This window comes from Ovis aries, chromosome 11 (genome assembly GCF_016772045.2).
Source record: "Ovis aries strain OAR_USU_Benz2616 breed Rambouillet chromosome 11, ARS-UI_Ramb_v3.0, whole genome shotgun sequence".
Classification (NCBI taxonomy): Eukaryota; Metazoa; Chordata; class Mammalia; order Artiodactyla; family Bovidae; genus Ovis; species Ovis aries.
Genome location: NC_056064.1, coordinates 44,274,216 through 44,291,710, shown reverse-complemented (window position 1 = coordinate 44,291,710; position 17,495 = coordinate 44,274,216). Strand labels below are relative to the sequence as shown.

Sequence of the window (17,495 nt, the reverse complement as noted above, 5' to 3'; positions counted from 1 at the left end):
AGCAAGCTGGAGGAATGACCTGCCCCGGAGGCGAAGTCTGCGCCCACCCGGGGTCTAGATTCCTAGCTGGTGGGTCGCTCCTACACGTGCCGCGTCCCGGACCGCTGGGGAGCGCGCAGACCCGACCGCGGAAAGTTGAACACTCGCGCGGCCGCCCGCGCGCTCCGGGCGCCCCCTCCCACCCCAGCGCCGCTCGGCGCGCCCCCCGCTCCCAGGCCGCGGCGGGACGCCCCCGCCCCCATCGCAGCGCGCAGTGCGCAGGCGCCTCCCCGTGGCTCCGGGCGGCGGGAGCGGGAGGCGGCGGCGGGAGCGGCTTCGGCCTCGGCCGGAGACTGAGGCGAAGGCGGCGGCGAAAGAGGTGGAGGAGGAGAGACGACGGTGGCGGCGAAGGCGATGGCGACGCGGGGCACATGAGGCGGCGGCCGGCGGGACGGGCCGAGGCCCGGCGGAGGAGGCGGCTCCGGGGGACCCCGCCGGCCGGTGAGGGGCGGCCGTAGGGCCGGCTGAGAGGCAGCGGGCCAGGGGCGGGGCCCGAGGGGAGGCGGGAGAACTTGTGAGGAGGCTGGAGAGGGGTCTGCGGCCCGGCGGAGAGTGCGGCGGGGGGCGAGTGGAGGGAGAGGACGCCACCGAGGGCTTCCCGCCGAGCCCCGAGGGGGCGTCGCGATCCGCTGGCCGCCGCTGCCCCCGGCGCGCCCTCCCCCTTTTGTCCCCAGACGCGCGGTTCCCAAATTGGGAGGGAAAACGGCTCGGGGTGGGCCCGGGCCGCGGCGGTCGCGCCGGGTGGGCGGGGAGCCCGGAGGACCTGGGCGCGCACTTCGGCGGTGCTCGCAACTCCTCGGGCGGTTAGGGGCGCAGGGCCGAGCCGGGGCGCTTCGCGGGCTGGTCTTTGTCTCCGGATGCTCGGCCCCTGACATCTCTCCGGGCGGCGTGCCGTTCGTCTGGCTCTTTCCTCGAACATCCCTGCCGGGACTCCCGTCTCTGTGAATGTTTGAGAGATGTAGTTCGCGGGCTTGGAAGTGAGGGGACCGGGGAATATGGTAATCGCCTCTCGGTTAACACGTTTTTGTTTTTAAAACTTAAAATGATTTTTTTTTTTCCCGCTTGGTGAAACTTTGAACGACCGGTATGTTTGTGTGTGTGTGTGTGTTTTTTCCTCCTTCTGTCTCCAGATTCAAAATTACGGGAAGGCGCTAACACTGTGATTGTGGCCAGTTGTGTGGTTGGCGGCTGCTGTTGGAGCTTTGAGTTGAAAAGATTTATGTGATTGTGTGGTTTAGAATTGTTTGTTCTTTTCTTTTCTTTTTCTTATTTGAGACTGTTTCTAAGATTGGGATTACTTTTTCTTTGGGAAATGGGCGGATTTGATTTACCATTTTGAAGGAATTTTTGTTCATTGAGAACCTGCAGTAGTACAGATTTCATTGTGCTCACGCTTTACTTTGTTAGCATCAAGACTACTTTGTGGGATCGAATAAATCAAGTTACAGTAAGTTCTGGATAAGCGTTATCTTGTATGCCTGATCAGTCTAAAAATTATACGTTCGTGTTGTCTATATGTTCCAGTGAATATATGTGAAAGTGTTGTAGAAATCAAACTATATGTGAAAAGGATTTTAATTCTCTTATCAACGGAGTACATTAACATCTGTAGGAAAAAAAGACAGTGTAATTTAGGAATCAAATCCTTTACTCCAAAAGAGGGCTTTAGGTATCATCCAGAATAAGAATGCAGAAAAAGAAAACTTAACTCCTGAGCTCCTGACTAAACGTACGTGAATTGTGATTATGTTTGCTGCGTTTATGTGTGTTTATTTTTTGGATTTTACCATAGTTTTGTGTATTGCAGTTGCTTTGGATTCCCTAAGTGCTATGTAATGGCAGAATTAAAGAAACATGTGAACTAAGTCTTCTGGGTGAAAGGTAAAAAGCTCTGGTAAACAAGTCTGTGTCTTAGTTTTCACCAGATCATTGTGTTGTAGGAAGAGGACATTTTGAAGAGAATATATGGTAGTTATATGAAATTCTCCTTTTATTATTTGTCCTGATTTATGAAGAATGGTTTGATACTATTTACTAACTTTTGGGTCCTTTTGCCAAGCATTTCAAACATCCTTTCCAAATATCAGTGTTCTTAACTTTTTAGGTTGTGTGACTTTTGAATTGGTTTTCTTTTTTTATTTATTTAGCTGCACTGGGTCTCCCTTGCGGCATGTGGGATCTAGTTCCCTGACCAGGTATCCAACCCAGGCCCCCTTGGTTGGGAGCTCAGAGTCTTAGCCACTGGACCACCAGGGAAGCCCCTTAAATTGGTTTTCTATTTGTGCTAGCAGGCACAATGCTCTTAAAAAGGAGCAAAGGACTGAGTAACTTTCTGTTCAGTCTATGAAGGTAGAATTGAGTTTCAGCCTTTAATTGAAAAGGTTTAAGAGGTTAACATATTTTTAGCATAATAATCTTATTTATAAATGCTGCTGTCCCTTACTAATTTTTATTATTTCATATCTGTATAAATTAGCCAAAGTGAAAGGATTCTGGGTAGGTCTCTGATTAGCTACTCCTTTCCTCACCGCCCCTTCAGGATTCACCTATCAATTCATTAATTGGGATCCTAGACTACAAAATAGATAATTAAAATTCAGAGCATCTTTTTCTCAATAAATACCTAGTTCCATGATTTAATTCAGTGCAAAGTGATGAGTTCCAAAAAAGCTGGAACTTTATTTTTAAGTTCACATTTCAAAGTAAATGAAGTGCTCGCTTCGGCAGGACATATACTAAAATTGGAACAATACAGAGAAGATTAGCATGGCCCCTGCACAAGGATGACACGCAAATTCGTGAAGCGTTCCATATTTTTTCATGTTTGGGAACGCATATAAGAAAGATTTTAAAATTTAAAAAAAAGTCAAAAAAAATAAATTAAAAAAAAACAAAGTAAATGAAGTGTTTTCTTTTGTATTTTGTTTTTTAAATATTAATTTGCATAGTTGAGTGCAGCTGAAAGTATCGTTACTTATTTCTGAACTTGTGCTTTTTTCGTGGCATAGAAGTTTGTGTGGCTCCTATCTAAAATGCCTAGCAAAAATTTAGGCAAAGATAGGATGGAGTTACTTTTTTTGTTTCTTTTGGGGACCATTTCTTTGAGAATACATATAAGATAGGTTTTAGCTGATACCATTAACCTGAAACTTACACAGAAAACAGTGTTGAGCTGTTAATATCAGCGAAGTGTCGGCAGTTGTTTTTCAAGCATATTACTGCAGCTTATGAATTTAGTTTGTGTGGAAGTAAGGACTATTTGGTTAAGTCTGCGCACCACTATTTTCTACAGCTGTCAAGAGTGAATGACCAGTCATTCTGACTGGCATATGGTAGAGAACACTTGGGTTTATCATTCAGGTCAATAAAGTGTTGCCTGATGAGGTGGTTTTTTCTTTTTTCCTAAAGACAAGGATGAGATCTTTATTTCTGTAGAATGTGTAGAACTCTTAGTTAAAGCCTGTTCTGTGAGGCTATATTGCTGTGACACTAGCAGAATTTGGACAAAAGTGTTCTGGTGCCCGTTTATTCAGTGCAATTCTCTTTTCAGTCATGTACCTATGGTAAGCATTGAACTAGATGCTGAAGATTCAAAAATGAATGTGGTTTGGATTTTGCTCTCAAAATGCTTAGAGTTTAACATGCCAAAAAGGTTTAACAATCTGGAAATTATGTAAAATCTTTGAAACAAAAAAAATGCATAGGATTTCAGAGGTTTTGTGTTTTCTCTATGGAGATGGAATCAACTTCGTATCCTATTGTCATCTAAATTGTAGTTAAGTCTCAGATAGTCATAAAAATTTTCAGCTACATCTTGCAGGGATTTATCAGGTTTGATGGAATTTATTGTTACTTAACCAAGTTACAGCATTCCTTTTGGGAATGTTCAGAGTGAAGTGGGTCTGGACTCTTGTCTATTTTTAGGGAATTCCCCTTTACTCATTCTTGGACCTTAGATTCTTAATTGCCCATCTAGAGTAGGTGTTTATTTGGATTGGAAATTTTCCTTCCTGAAATAGTCTCTTCTCTTAGTTTTGTGATTTTCCTTCCTTGCTCTCTGGCTATTCCTTCAGGTCTCCTCCACCGCCCCCAAGATCTTTAACTGATGGTCTCTTTCAAGTCTTGGTCCTTAGTCTGCCTCCTTTCTCTAATCTTAACCATTCTGTGCCTTCAGTTATCACATATTTTTTTTAATAGTTATTTTATTTATTTGGCTGCGCCAAGTCTTAGTTGTGGCACACAGAATCTTTTACCTGCGGCATGGGAAACTCAGTTATGGCATGTGGGATCTCGTTCCCTGACCAGGGATCAGACCTGGGGCCCCCTGCATGGGGAGTGTGGAGTCTTAGCCACTGGACCACCAGGGAAGTCCCACCATATATTTTTAATACAGCCAATTTTTTTTTAAATCTATAGTTCAGACCCCTTTTCTGATCCCAGCTGTCTGCTCAGTCAGCATCTCCACTTAGATACTCAGGTAGTTTGAATTGAGTTTCCCAGAGTGAACTCTTGATCTTGGTTCCAAATCTACACCTTCTTCACTGTACCCTGTTTCATTAAGTGGCTCTGTCAACAACTTGCTAAAGCCAGACTCTTGCAGTTTTCTTTCCACCTCTAGTTTCCCCATCCTAGTCTTAGCCATCTTTTCCTAAGACAGTTATTATAGTCAATTTTAAATGGTCTTTCCTTGTTTTTTCACTCCTGTTTAAAAAAGTAAAAAATACAGTATTACCAGTATAGTTGAAGTCTTCTGTTTCCTTACCTGATTGCACCCCCTCTCCCCTGACAACCACTGTTGTGGGCCTCCTAACCAGAGGTAATCACCAACCTGAATTTATTATTTTCTTGTGTTTCTTCATATTTCTATGTATGTATATGCAGTATACGCTAATCTACTCCTCTCACATCAGTTAAAATTGTCTTTAAAAAGCAAATTTAATCGAGTCACTTATCTGAAAACTTCTGTTCTCCCTTCAAAGCCTTCAGTCTTCATTTTTAACATGGTGTGATCTGGCCTTGCTACTTCTCCAGCATCATTTATTTTTACTTGCTTTCTTGTAGTATATGGTCTAGCTATATAGATCTTTTTTCCCGCATACACTGAAGAGCTCACCCAACAGCCTTTCTACATGCTGTAGCTAATTTCTCTGGAAGGCAGCTCTTCATTCTTCAGAACTTGCTTCACTGTGTGCTGTGCTGTGCTTAGTTGCTCAGTCATGTCCAACTCTTTGCGACCCCATGGACGGTAGCCCTCGGGGCTCCTCTGCCCATGGGGATTCTCCAGACAAGAATACTGGAGTGGGTTGCCATGCCCTCCTCCAGGGGATCTTCCAAAGCCAGGGATCGAACCCAGGTCTCCTGCATTGCAGGTGGATTCTTTACTGTCTGAGCCACCGGGGAAGCCCATATTAGATTAGGACTGTCTTATAGCACCTTGCACTTCCCTTATGTAGGATAGATCACAGTTTTAATTAGTTTAATTATTTGTATAGTACCTATTTCATCATTAGACTATACTTTTTTTTTGTCACACCTCCTGGCTTGAGGGATTTTAGTTCCTTGACCAGGAATTGAACTCAGGCCCCAGCAGTAAAAGTTCAGAGTCCTAACCACTGGACTGCCAGGGGGTTTATATACCATACACTATACTTTATATGCCATAAAGTCAAGAGACATATCTGTTTGGATGGCCGCTATCCCTAGCAGCTAGTTCATAGTTCATTTATGTATTCAACAATTATTTGGATGTTTGCTAATGTCTTTTTTATTTGTAGTTACTGGTGGTAATAAAGTAACTTCTGTCAGAGTTTTTGTTCTAACTAGAAGTCTTATTATTTTTTTGCATTTTTGGTCTTATATGCCAATACAGTGCTAGGTTTTTAGTAAATACTTACTGATGTAAACTTACTTGTATCCATGGCCTGATCAGTCTTAAGCGGTTTTAATAAACCAAAATACTATGATCACCTATGCTGTAATATACATAGTGGAGACTCTTGCCTCCCAGGAAGATAATCACAGGCTTAGGCAGGTTGTCAGATGGAATAAAGAAATTGAAGATTAGTTTTTTCTTTTTTTAAAAAAACATATTTCATTTATTTATTTGACTGTACCAGGTCTTAGTTGCAGCAAGTGAAATCTAGTTCCCTCACCAGGGATGTGAGCCTGCGCTTTGTATTGGGAACTCGGAGTCCCAGCCACTGGGACCACCAGGGAAGTCCTGAAGATTAGCTTTGTTTTTTACATAGATTACCTAGTTCTGATTTTAATTTCTTCCTGTTTGCTGGACCAAGAGTCAGTATAAACAATGTCCTAAGAAACTTGGACATATTATGCAATTATACATTAAGGCTGGCATTGATAGTTTTGTACTTGAGTATTTCACCTCATTGAATTAAAAAAGAATTTTTTTAATAGGTAATTACATAGTACAAAATCAAAGGTGTGAGAGGATTTACAGTGAAAAACAAGCCTTCCTCTGTTCTCTTCTCAGTTACTCAGATTTCTTCTTTCTGTCGAAGCAATTACTGTTTGCTTTTTTTGTGTGTGAATTCTTTCAGAATATCCATACACTCAGTATCCCCCCAAATAGCATACTCTACACACTGTTCTGCATTTTCCACTCATATATCTTAGTTTGTTTCTTATTATTACAGACGCAGCTGACTTTTTCTTTTTTTCATTACTAGATGTGCTATAATTTGTTTAAGGAGTCTCTTACTGATAGGCTTTACATTGTTTCCAGCCTGTTACCAAGAGTAGTGCTGTGAATATTCTTGCGCAATATTTTATGTATCTGAACATTTCATTAGATAAATATTGAGCGCTGCAGTTGCTTGCTGGATCAGAAAGTATGTGCATTTTCAATTTTGATGAATATTCCATCTTGTCTTTTATAGAAGCTTACCGTTTTACCCCATTTCTAGTAAAGCACAAAGAATGCCTATTTATGGGCTTCTCTGGTGGCTCAGTGGGTAAAGAATCTGCCTACAATTCGGGACACCTGGGTTCGATCCCTGGGTTGGGACCATCCCGTGGAGGAGGGCATGGCAACCCACTCCAATATTCTTGCCTGGAGAATCTCCATGGACAGAGAAGCCTGTCGGGCTACAGTCCATGGGGTCACAAAGAGTCAGACACGACTGAGCGACTAAGCACACACACACCTTATCAGTGATCTGTTAAATCAATTTAAAATTTTTTTCCAGTTGGACAAGCGAAAGTAGTATATTGGTACAGTTTTAATTGTAAATCCTAATTACAAGTGATATTGAATATCTTTTCATGCCATATTATTAAAAGCCATTTACATTTCTCTTCACTGAAGGTTTTTTTTAAAATTGAAGCGTAGTTGATTTACAATGTTGTGTTAGTTTCTAGTGTACAACAGGGTGATTCAGGTATATATATTTATGTGCGTTCTTTTTCAGATAGTTTTCCATTATGGTTTATCATAAGATGTTGAATATAGTTCCTTGTGCTGTACAGTTGGACCTTGCTATTTATCTGTTGTGTATATAGTAGTTAGTATCTGCTAATCCGAAACTCCGAATTTATCTCCCCTCCCTTTTCCCCTTCAGTAGCATAAATTTGCTTTCTGTATCTGCATTGCATATTTCTATTGAGGTTGCTTGTTTGTTTAATTATCTGTTGGAGCTCTTTATGTGTTAGAGAACTTAGGCTTTTCTTTTAAGAATTGCAAATAATTTTAAGCATTTAGTATATCTTTTGAGTTCTGTATAGTATTTTCTAGCTTTCTAGAATTTATAATTAAATTTGTCAATTCTTTCATTTGACATCTAAGTAGTTTCATTTTAGAAAAGTCTTCACTACCTAGCTTATTAAGAAAAAATGTTCATTTCATCTAGCTTATTGCTTTGCTTTTAATTTGAAATCTTTGATCTATTTGGAACCTAAAGATCAAACTTTTACGTTTAATTTTTTCTATATAGCTACCCATAGTAGTTCAATATCATTTATTGAATGTTCCATCTTTTTCCTGTTAGTTTGAAATGCCACCTGTATCATACATTTTCTCAGATGTATTTAGGTCTTCTGAGCTTTATTCTGCTCCAGTCTTGTAATCATTTTGCCAATTCCACCTTTTAAAGTTATTATAACTTCATAATATATATCTAGAGAAGCTTGTGTGCCCTTGTTTCTCTTTCTGAAATTTCCCAACCATTGTTACTATTTAATTTTACACATTAAATTTAGAATTAGTCTGGTTCCAGAGAAATTCTACTGGTATTTTTAGAAATCAAGATCGAATTAAATTTAGATTAATTTAAGAACTAATATTTTTATGATTGCTCTTGTATCTAAGAACACATAATGCTTTAAGTCTTTAAAGTATTTTAAGCATTTAAGTCTTTTTGTTACTTGGTAGTATTCCTTGGTAGTATGTTTCTTGTGAAGCTTATTCCTCAGTATTTCATGTATCTGTTGCTGTTTTAAGTGGAATCTTTACTTTAGTTATATAACTTGTATATCACTGTCAGTTTTTTCAGTGACCTTCTGTTTGGTTTTAAAACTAAATACTAAATTCACATAGTATAGGAAAAAGATCATTAGGTCTTGAGTTGTGTTTTAGGCTTTACAGCTAATTTGTTGGGAGATCTTAAGCAAGCCATTATGATCTTTAGTATTCTCTTTAGTAAAATATGGGTATTAATCTCATACTGTGGCGCTGGTGCCAGTGCAGAAGCCGTAAGAGTCGCGGGTTCAATTCCTGAGTTGGAAAGATCCCCTGGAGGAGGGCATGGCAACCCACTCCGGTACTCTTGCTTGGAGAATCCCATGGACAGAGGAGCCTGGCAGGCTAAAGCAACTGAGCACAGGCTAAAGCAACTGAGCACAAGTGAGCACACGTGCACATTTTCATCATTCAGAGTGAAAGCTTTGTGTTTATTATAGGTTGAGCAATTCAAGCAGATGTGCACTTCTCAGATTTACTTGGAAAGGAAAGCTTTTATTTTTAAGTTTGGAAAAATTAGTAGGAATTGGTGGAATGTCTCAGTTCTTACTGAATTGTGTGTCTGAAGCCATTGTCACCTATCATACTTGAGGGTGGGAAAAGAAAGTATGTTTATGATTTGAGGTATATCCTGGGAGGAAAATTATGTATATGTAGCTTGAATAGATTTATTTTGGTTGCCAGTTAATTATGGTTATTAGTTCAGGGAGAAATTTAAAGTGACCTTAGCATTTTGAACCCCAGGTAAAATGCTCTTAGTAGTTAGAAGCTTTAGTTTCTACTGCTTTTTATTTATTTTGCCTCAGAAAACTTTTTTGCCTTTTGGTTCAAACTTACATACATGTCAGTGTAGTTTTTTTTCTTTAAGCTATGATAACTCTTCTTTGATATATTCTCCTAATTAATTTAACTGTGCTGGGTCTTTGTCAGGGACTGCTCTTGGTTGCTGCGCCAGGGCTTCTGATTGTGGTGACTCCCTTCTTGGGGAGCACCGGCTCTAGATGTGCAGGCATCAGTAGTTGTGGAGCATGGGCTTCGTTTCCCTGAGGCATGTGGAATCTTCCCAAACCAGGGATGGAATCCGTGTCCCCCGCATTGGCAGGGTGATTTCTATCCACCGTACCACCAGGGAAGTACCAGTGTAATTTTTTTTTTTTCTAAGGCGCACAGGCTTAGTTGCTCTGTGGCATGGGGGGTCTTCCTGGATCAGGGATTGAACCCATGTCTCCTGCATTGGCAGGCGGATTCTTCACCAGTGAGCCACCAGGGAAGTCCCCCCCAGTGTAGTTTCTTCAGATAGGAAAATGGAGATGAGATCTGTGCTCAGAACAGTTCCCTTAGCAAAGCCTTAAAGTAACCAGTTATTTTGGTTTTAAAAACTCCATTTAGGGCAGTATATTAACATTCAGTGCCTTCTCTCAGGAGATAAATCTTTTGGGTTTGCGCTGAGTCTCATGGGCACATTCTTCTCCCAACAGAAGAATCCTTGATATGAAGTGAAGTGATTAGGACAGGAAGTATGAGTTTTGTAACATTTTCACATGCCAAGCAGACATTTAATAGAATTCATAATGGACACTGGAATGTTTTTGGTGGCTGTTTTAATAATCATTTTCTCAAATAGAGGTAGCTCCAGTTATTCAGTATCAGACACTCATAACCGGCAGGTAGCAATGGCACAGTGCCAACCACTATGCGTTTCAAGGAAGTATTGAGGATGTTAATTTTCTGTGTTGCTTCTGGACCACTTTAGAGTACATCTCTAAAGAAATGAGAAGAGCAGCATTATGATACTAACTGCTATATAAGATATGTCAGAGAACTAATAACTTTTGATATATCCTTACAAATTAAGAATTACCCTGTTGTCTCATCATCCTATATTTTGCTCTAGGGTGAAATTTTATATAAGTTATTTCCTGGATCCCTTTACGCAGGAGCAGTGTAGTAATTGTATCAAAGATTCTATGAGATAGTTAACTTTTCTGTGATATATTCATTATTTAATTAGGTCCTTATGAATGTAAAATATGTATGTATGCAAATATTATGAAATTTGTACCCTGACCTATTTTTTAAATTTCTCTTGGGGCTTTTGTTGCATATGAAGGCTTTGCCAGCTTCATTGTTACATGTATATTGTAGAAAATACTGAAAAGCAAATAATACAGAAATCATCAAATATCCATACATATTTCCATTCAGATATATTATATTGTGAATTTTTTTTGTTTGATTTTTTTTGATTCTCTACTATATATGAGCATTTTCCCACACAATGAAACATTTTTAAAAAATAGATCACAAATTGGCAGGCTTTATTCAGCTAATAATGTATCTGGCTCAGTATTACTTAAATATTTATTTTTCATATTAGTTGCCAACATGAAAAAAGGAAAAAAAGAGACAGGTAGAGGTGCAAATTGATAAACCCCCTTAAGAAAGGAACTAATCTGCTTAGGCTGACATATGTGCACCACACAGCTAGCCACTCTGGGTCTAGGCATTCAACGCAACATACATACATTCACTGGAAGACACACGTGGTATGTTCACAGTGGCATCGTGCATAATAGCTTCAAACTGGAAGCTGCCCAAATGCCCATCAGCAGTAGAATGGATAGATTGTGATATGTGCACACAGTGGTGAAATAATAAAGCAAAGAGAATGAGTAGACCAGAGCTAAATGTGACAAGACCGGTGACTCTCAGCAGATGCTGAATCAGACACAGAAGTGTGCGCTTTATGATTCCGATATAAGAGAATTCATTCTGAGTCCATTTGTGTAAAGGTCGAGGACAGGTTAAACCAGTGAGTCTCGGTGTGGTATAATATTGTTTCCCAAGGGGCATTTGGCAGCGTCTGGAGACGTCTTTGGTTGTCACAGCTGGAAGAAGCCAGGGACGCTGCGATCCATTCTGCAATGCATAGGACCATCTCTCACAACAAACTATTACCCAGTCTGTCAATGATGATTTCTCCTAGGTAGGAAGGGGGCATAATTATGGCTGGTAATGCTTTGTTCTTGATTTCAGTGCTGGTTACATGGTTATGTGAAAATTCATTGATCTGCACATTTCTGTTTGTGTACCTTTCTGTGCTTCCCTGATAGCTCAGTTGGTAAAGAATCTGCCTGCAATGCAGGAGACCCCTGTTCGATTCCTGGGTTGGGAAGATCCACTGGAGAAGGGATAGGCTACCCACTCCAGTATTCTTGGGCTTCCCTTGTGGCTCAGCTGATAAAGAATCTGCCTGGAATGTGGGAGACCTGGGGTCGATTCCTGGGTTGGGAAGATCCACTGGAGGAGGGAAAGGCTACCCATTCCAGTATCCCGGCCTGGAGAACTCCATGGACTGTGTAGTCTGTGGAGTTGCAAAGAGTCGGAGACGACTGGGCGACTTTCACTTTCACCTTTCTGTAGGTATTTTATACTTCAATCAAAAAAGTATCCCCAAATTGGGCTTCACATAAAAATCCAGGGTAAAGACTTATTTTGAAAGCTGTGGCAATCTGATGACTGCAACGGCTGAAGCTGGTAAGCAGTAGCCCCTTTAGTTGGTCCTTGTGTTGTCCAGGCCCCACTGTTCTGTTTCAGTTACTTGTGTCACTTACTGGTATCTAGATGTATAGAAAATGTCTTAAGCGGCTTTTCTGAGGTATAATTCACACACTGTACAGCTCACCTGTTTAAAGTGTACTTCAGTATTTTTAGTAGACTCACTGGGTTGTGTAGCCTTCACCACAGTTTAATTTTAGAATATTTTCATTCCCTTCAAAAGAAACCCTGTACCTGTTTCCAGTTACTCTCTCTCTACTCCTCCCCATGCTTCTCAGTCCTAGGCAACCACTAACCTACTTTTTGTCCCTGTATAGTTGTTTGAATTTTGTAATCTCTGTCCTAAAACAAGATTTTTGGAAGGACTGATGTTGAAGCTGAAACTCCAATACTTTGGCCACCTGATGCAAAGAGCTGACTCATTGGAAAAGACCCTGATGCTCGGAAAGATTGAAGGCAGGAGGAGAAGGGGACGACAGAGGATGAGATGGTTGGATGGCATCACTGGCTCAATGGACATGAGTTTGGGTAAACTACGGGAGTTGGTGATGGACAGGGAGGCCTGGCGTACTTCAGTCCATGGGGTCGCAAAGAGTCGGACACGATTGAGCGACTGAACTGAACTAAAAACAAGATTTATAATGGTTGTGCAATATTTCCTCATAGAGATTATATCATAAGTTACATAAAATTCTTATTTTATTGGGCATTTATTTAAGGTAAATTATTAGATGTGGTGTTACTGATTAGAGGACATAAAACATTTAAAAATTTCTGGTGAATATTACCATAATACCTTCCAAAAAGGTTGTACCAGTCCAGCCTCACCATCACTGTATAATAATGTTTTTTGCAAATTTTGTATTGTGACACTAGTCATATCAGAAATGCTAAATGTTTATTTTTGTTTTTCCCTAGACATGTCATTTTCCTAGACTGTTTGTTGTTCATTTGATTTGACCTAAGCTTTAAGCTGTTTTGGACTAGTGTACCAATACTGTCCTTTTTTACATGAAGACAGTACCACTTACGATGCAATGTGAATGAACACATTATCCCAGGTTCCCCATACTTCTCCAGCTGGTTCCTGAAGGTTCTTGCATTCAAATAGAATGGCTTTTTGCCAGCACAAATTGACACTTCAACCCACAATGGTGTATTTTGTTTCCTTGTTAGTTAATAGGGCCAAGATACTTTCCTTTATTTTATAATTTGACTTACAACAAATTTTAAATATTTGTTTTTCAAATATGGTTCATAGCCAAGAGCTCTTCTGAAAAATACATTGTTTTCCTGTTTGTAATACATAGATTACTGTTTGTAATACATAGATTAGAGCTACCATAATGCTTTTGCTGAGAAATTGTCACTAGCTAGTTATTAAATATCTATTATCACTCATGCAGAATTAACTTCCATTTAAAACGTTCCAGTTAAACAAAACTTCATTGTAAACCCTTTAATTGATTCCTTGTGTCTGCACATAAAGCAGTCTCATTCAGGAGTGTGAATCACTAGCACAATTCTTAGTGGATCACTCAGCTCATAATCTGGGAGGCCCAGATAGTTAATACTTGAGAATCATGATGAGTCAATATGGAAATTTTTCAGTTTAGTCCAACTGCGGATTTTCTGGGATGACTGTTTGGAAAATGCCTTTTTGAAAATTTGATGTCTTAATATTGTTCAGTTTCACTGCTTGTTACTTTGCTTCTTTCCTGTCCCTGGAGTTCTGAATTCCACATAATTTATTGGTTGTTTTGTGAAAAGTGCTCTGCCTGAGTTGATTTTCGTCAACTGTTAAGGACCTTAGTAATGATCTGATGTGATATTTTTCACTTAATACACAAATGAAAAAGTGGAAAGAAATATTTATTCCTGAAGTGCCTGTTAGAATCTCTTGGCTCTCAGGTCAGGGCTTACTCTCAGTTTCATTAAAGTCAAGGTTAGAATCACTTTACTTCCCTGGTGGCTCAGACGGTAAAGCGTCTGCCTGCCGTGTGGGAGACCTGGGTTCGATCCCTGTGTCAGGAAGATCCCCTGGAGAAGGAAATGGCAACTCACTCCAGTACTCTTGCTATTAGTTCATCCTGGATTTTTGTTTAGAAAAGGAATTAAGATTTTTAAGTGAAAATGAAAGTGTTAGTCACTCAGTCATGTCCGAGTCTGTGATCCCATGGTCTGTAGCCCACCAGGCTCCTCTGTCTATGGGATTCTCCAGGCAAGAATACCAGGGTGAGTAGCCATTCCCTTCTCCAGGGGATCTTCCCAACCCAGGGATCGAACCCAGGTCTCCTGCATTGCAAGCACATTCTTTGGAGCCACCAGAGAAGCCCAAGTGTTTTTAAATTAGAAGGAGATTAGGACTTTCCTGGTGATCCAGTGGCTAAGACTCTGCACTCCCAACATGGGGGGCTCCAGGTTCAATCCCTGGTCAGGGAACTAGATCCCAGATGCTGCAGTTAAGACCCAGGTTAGTTAAATAAATATTTTTTTTAAAAAGGAGGTTAAAACTTGGCTCTGACCCAACTTGATTGTGCATTTGCAAGACATTTAAAATAGCACTACTTATTTTAATTTTTAAAATTTCCTAGTTATTTCAGTTTACTGAGTATTTAAAAATTGACAAGGGAAAAGTTATATACTTTTTTAGTTCATCTGAATCTCTTGGGAGCTTTTTTTTTTTTTCCTCTACATGAGTCTGTGAGAAACTTTTCCAGAGAAATATATAAAATTGATATTTTTGGATTAATGGTGTTTTTGTGGCCAACATTATAGTAAAGAGATTGTAATGGAAAAAATGAGTCAGATAAACTGGAAAGTAAAGCATTTCCCTGTAGAGTCATTGTGCTATGAAATGTGTTTAAAAATGTTTAAACTTGAACAGATGATTCCAGTTATTTCTTCTAGTCTTTTGTTGTATAGCATATATAACACTGAATACCTCTTTATATATATATATATATAATATATATATTTTATTTATTTGGCTGCACCAAGTCTTAGTTGTGGCATACTGTCTTCAGTTGTGGCATATGGAATCTAGTCCCCTGGAAAGGGATTGAACCTGGGCCCCCTGCATTGGGAGCTTGGAGTTTTAGCCACTGGACCACCAGGGATGTTCGTAAATACCTCGTGAATACAACTGTAATTTTATTAAGTGTTTGTAATTTCTTATAAACTAGTAATACTTTATTGCAAGCTTCTTGATGGTAGTAAATACTGATTGCATGAGTGAATTTTATATATTTATTTTTTTAACTTGTTCATTGTGGTAAAATATCCATAACATGAAATTTACGATAGGTCTGTAGCATTAAGTACATTCACATTGTTGTGCAGCAGTCATTTACATCTGTCTCCAGAACTTTATCTTCCCAACTGAAACTCCCTTCCCATTAAATGCTAACTCCCCGTTCCTCCCAGCCACTGGCAATCACCAATGTACTTTCTCTCTCTGTGAGTTTGACTATTCCAGGGCCCTTTTGTGAGTAGAAACAGGTAATATTTGTCCTCTTGTGACTTCTCACTTAGCCAACTGTCTCCAAGATTCATCAGCATTGTAGCATGTGTCAGAATTTCCTTCCTTTTAAGGCTGAATAGCACTGTGGGTATATTCCATATTTTGTTTATGTGTTGGTGGATACTGTGTTGCTTCCGCCTTTTGGCTGTTGTGGATAGTACACTGTGAACATGGGTATACAGATACCTGTTTGTACCCTGCTTTAATTTCTTTTAGGTAGACATCCAGAAGTAGATAGAATTTCTGGATCATATGATACTTCTGTATATAATATATTGAGAAAATCGTAACATTTTCTGCAGCGCTACACCATTTTACATTGTCAGCAGTGCACAACAGTGATTCCAGTTTCTCCATAACCTTTTCAGCTCTTCTTTCATTTCTTTTAATAGTACCCATCCTTTTGCGTATGAAATGGTACCTCACTATGTGTTTTTTGTCTCATTTGCATTTCCCTAATGGTTAATGACAGTTTAAAACTTCTTATAATTTAAACACAGATTAACCCAAGCCTTGTTTGTTTAAAAATGCATTAGAATCATTGGCAAAGGAGTGAGGAAAACAGCATTCTCTCATCCTTGATAGTGGAAATATAAACAGGTACTGGCTTTCTGGAGGGGTCATTTGGTAATACATATTAAAATTTTTTGGAGAGATAGTACATGAAAAAAAACCCTGACTTTTTCACACACAGTTTTTCACAATTTGTACAACTTTGTACAAATTTCTTTTATGCAAAGAAATTCTTTTATAAATTTATCCTAAATCTGTAATTGGAAATGTGCTTCCCTTAAGCCCAGTTGGTAAAGAATCTGCCTGGCATGCAGGGGTCCTGGTCCAGTCCCTGGGTCAGGAAGATTCCCTGGAGAGGGAAATGGCAACGCATTCCAGACTTCTTCCCTGGAGAATTCCACGGACAGAGGAGCCTGACGGGCTGTAGTCCATGGGCTCACAAAGAGTTGGACATGACAAAGCGACTAACACACACACACAAAGTTTTAAGTATTATCGTAAATCATTGTAAACAGCTTAAATGTTTAACCGTAAATGTGTTAAATTCTGATTCAGTACGCCTGGGAGTGGAAATCAGGTAAAGTAGGACCAGGGAATTGGCATTTTCAGTGAGCATGCTGGATAATTGTGATGAAGGTGGTCTGTGGACCACATTTGAGGAACGTTTACTCATCATTACTTAACATGGCTTACTTTTAGGTTTCACGGTGTGCTAAGCCCCTCTGCAGACTGGCCTTTGACCTCCCTGTTCAGCCTTCTCTGCAGCTACTTCTCAAACATCCTCCGTCGTGTTCCAGTCTAAGAGCTGTGTGCCACTTTTCACTCGCATCATGTTCTCCATCTGCCTTGCCCTTACCTCCCACCCCAGCTCTGCCTGGTGAAACCATACCCATTCTTCAGAGACCCACTTGTCTTCTGCAGTAAGCTTAACCTTTTTTTTTCTGGCTTTATTGCAGTATAATTGACAGCTTATACTTTTTAATCTATAGAAATTAGTCTCTTTTCCTTCTGAGTATTTTCACATTTTGTACTTCTATTCCATTCGTTGTATTCTGCTCTGAAATGATTGTGTTCATGGACAGTGGATATTTTATATTTTCTGCCTCCTATAAATCGATTTAGAGCTTCTGTTGAATGTAATATATATTGAGGTATATATGAGGGCTCAGAGAATTTTTAGAAGCATGGACTTTCCTCTCAAGAAACTAATATTCCAGCAGAAGAAACTGATACCACTAACCTCAGTTTACTAGATTAAGTCCTGATATTGGTAGAATAAAAATTTATTATGGACTTTCTGAGGAGGAGATTAAATGAGGAGGTCTAGAAAACTTGAAGTGACCTTTAGGCTAGATCCTAAAGGATAAAAAATTTTCCCAAGTAGGA

The 17,495-nt window shown here is 39.8% G+C and overlaps 1 protein-coding gene and 1 non-coding gene across 24 annotated transcripts in view; both read left to right on the top strand.

Moving 5' to 3' along the window:
- Window positions 1–17,495, top strand: part of GJC1 (gap junction protein gamma 1) — a 31,769-nt gene that overhangs the window by 214 nt on the left and 14,060 nt on the right. For 5 of the 23 annotated variants that reach the window (XM_027974419.3, XM_060395719.1, XM_042256094.2 and 2 more), the window contains exon 1: window positions 1,193–17,029. The exons of 1 other annotated variant lie outside the window; for it this stretch is intronic. The gene's annotated coding sequence lies outside the window, so the exon portion shown is untranslated. Of the gene's footprint in view, window positions 1–271; window positions 481–533; window positions 1,124–1,192; window positions 17,030–17,495 lie in introns of those variants that run through there. 17 more of the 23 variants (XM_060395723.1, XM_042256095.1, XM_060395732.1 and 14 more) reach the window with 10 other exon arrangements.
- LOC114117023 (U6 spliceosomal RNA) lies at window positions 2,751–2,857 on the top strand. Its single transcript, XR_003590819.1, has one exon. It is a non-coding gene; the product is annotated as a U6 spliceosomal RNA (small nuclear RNA).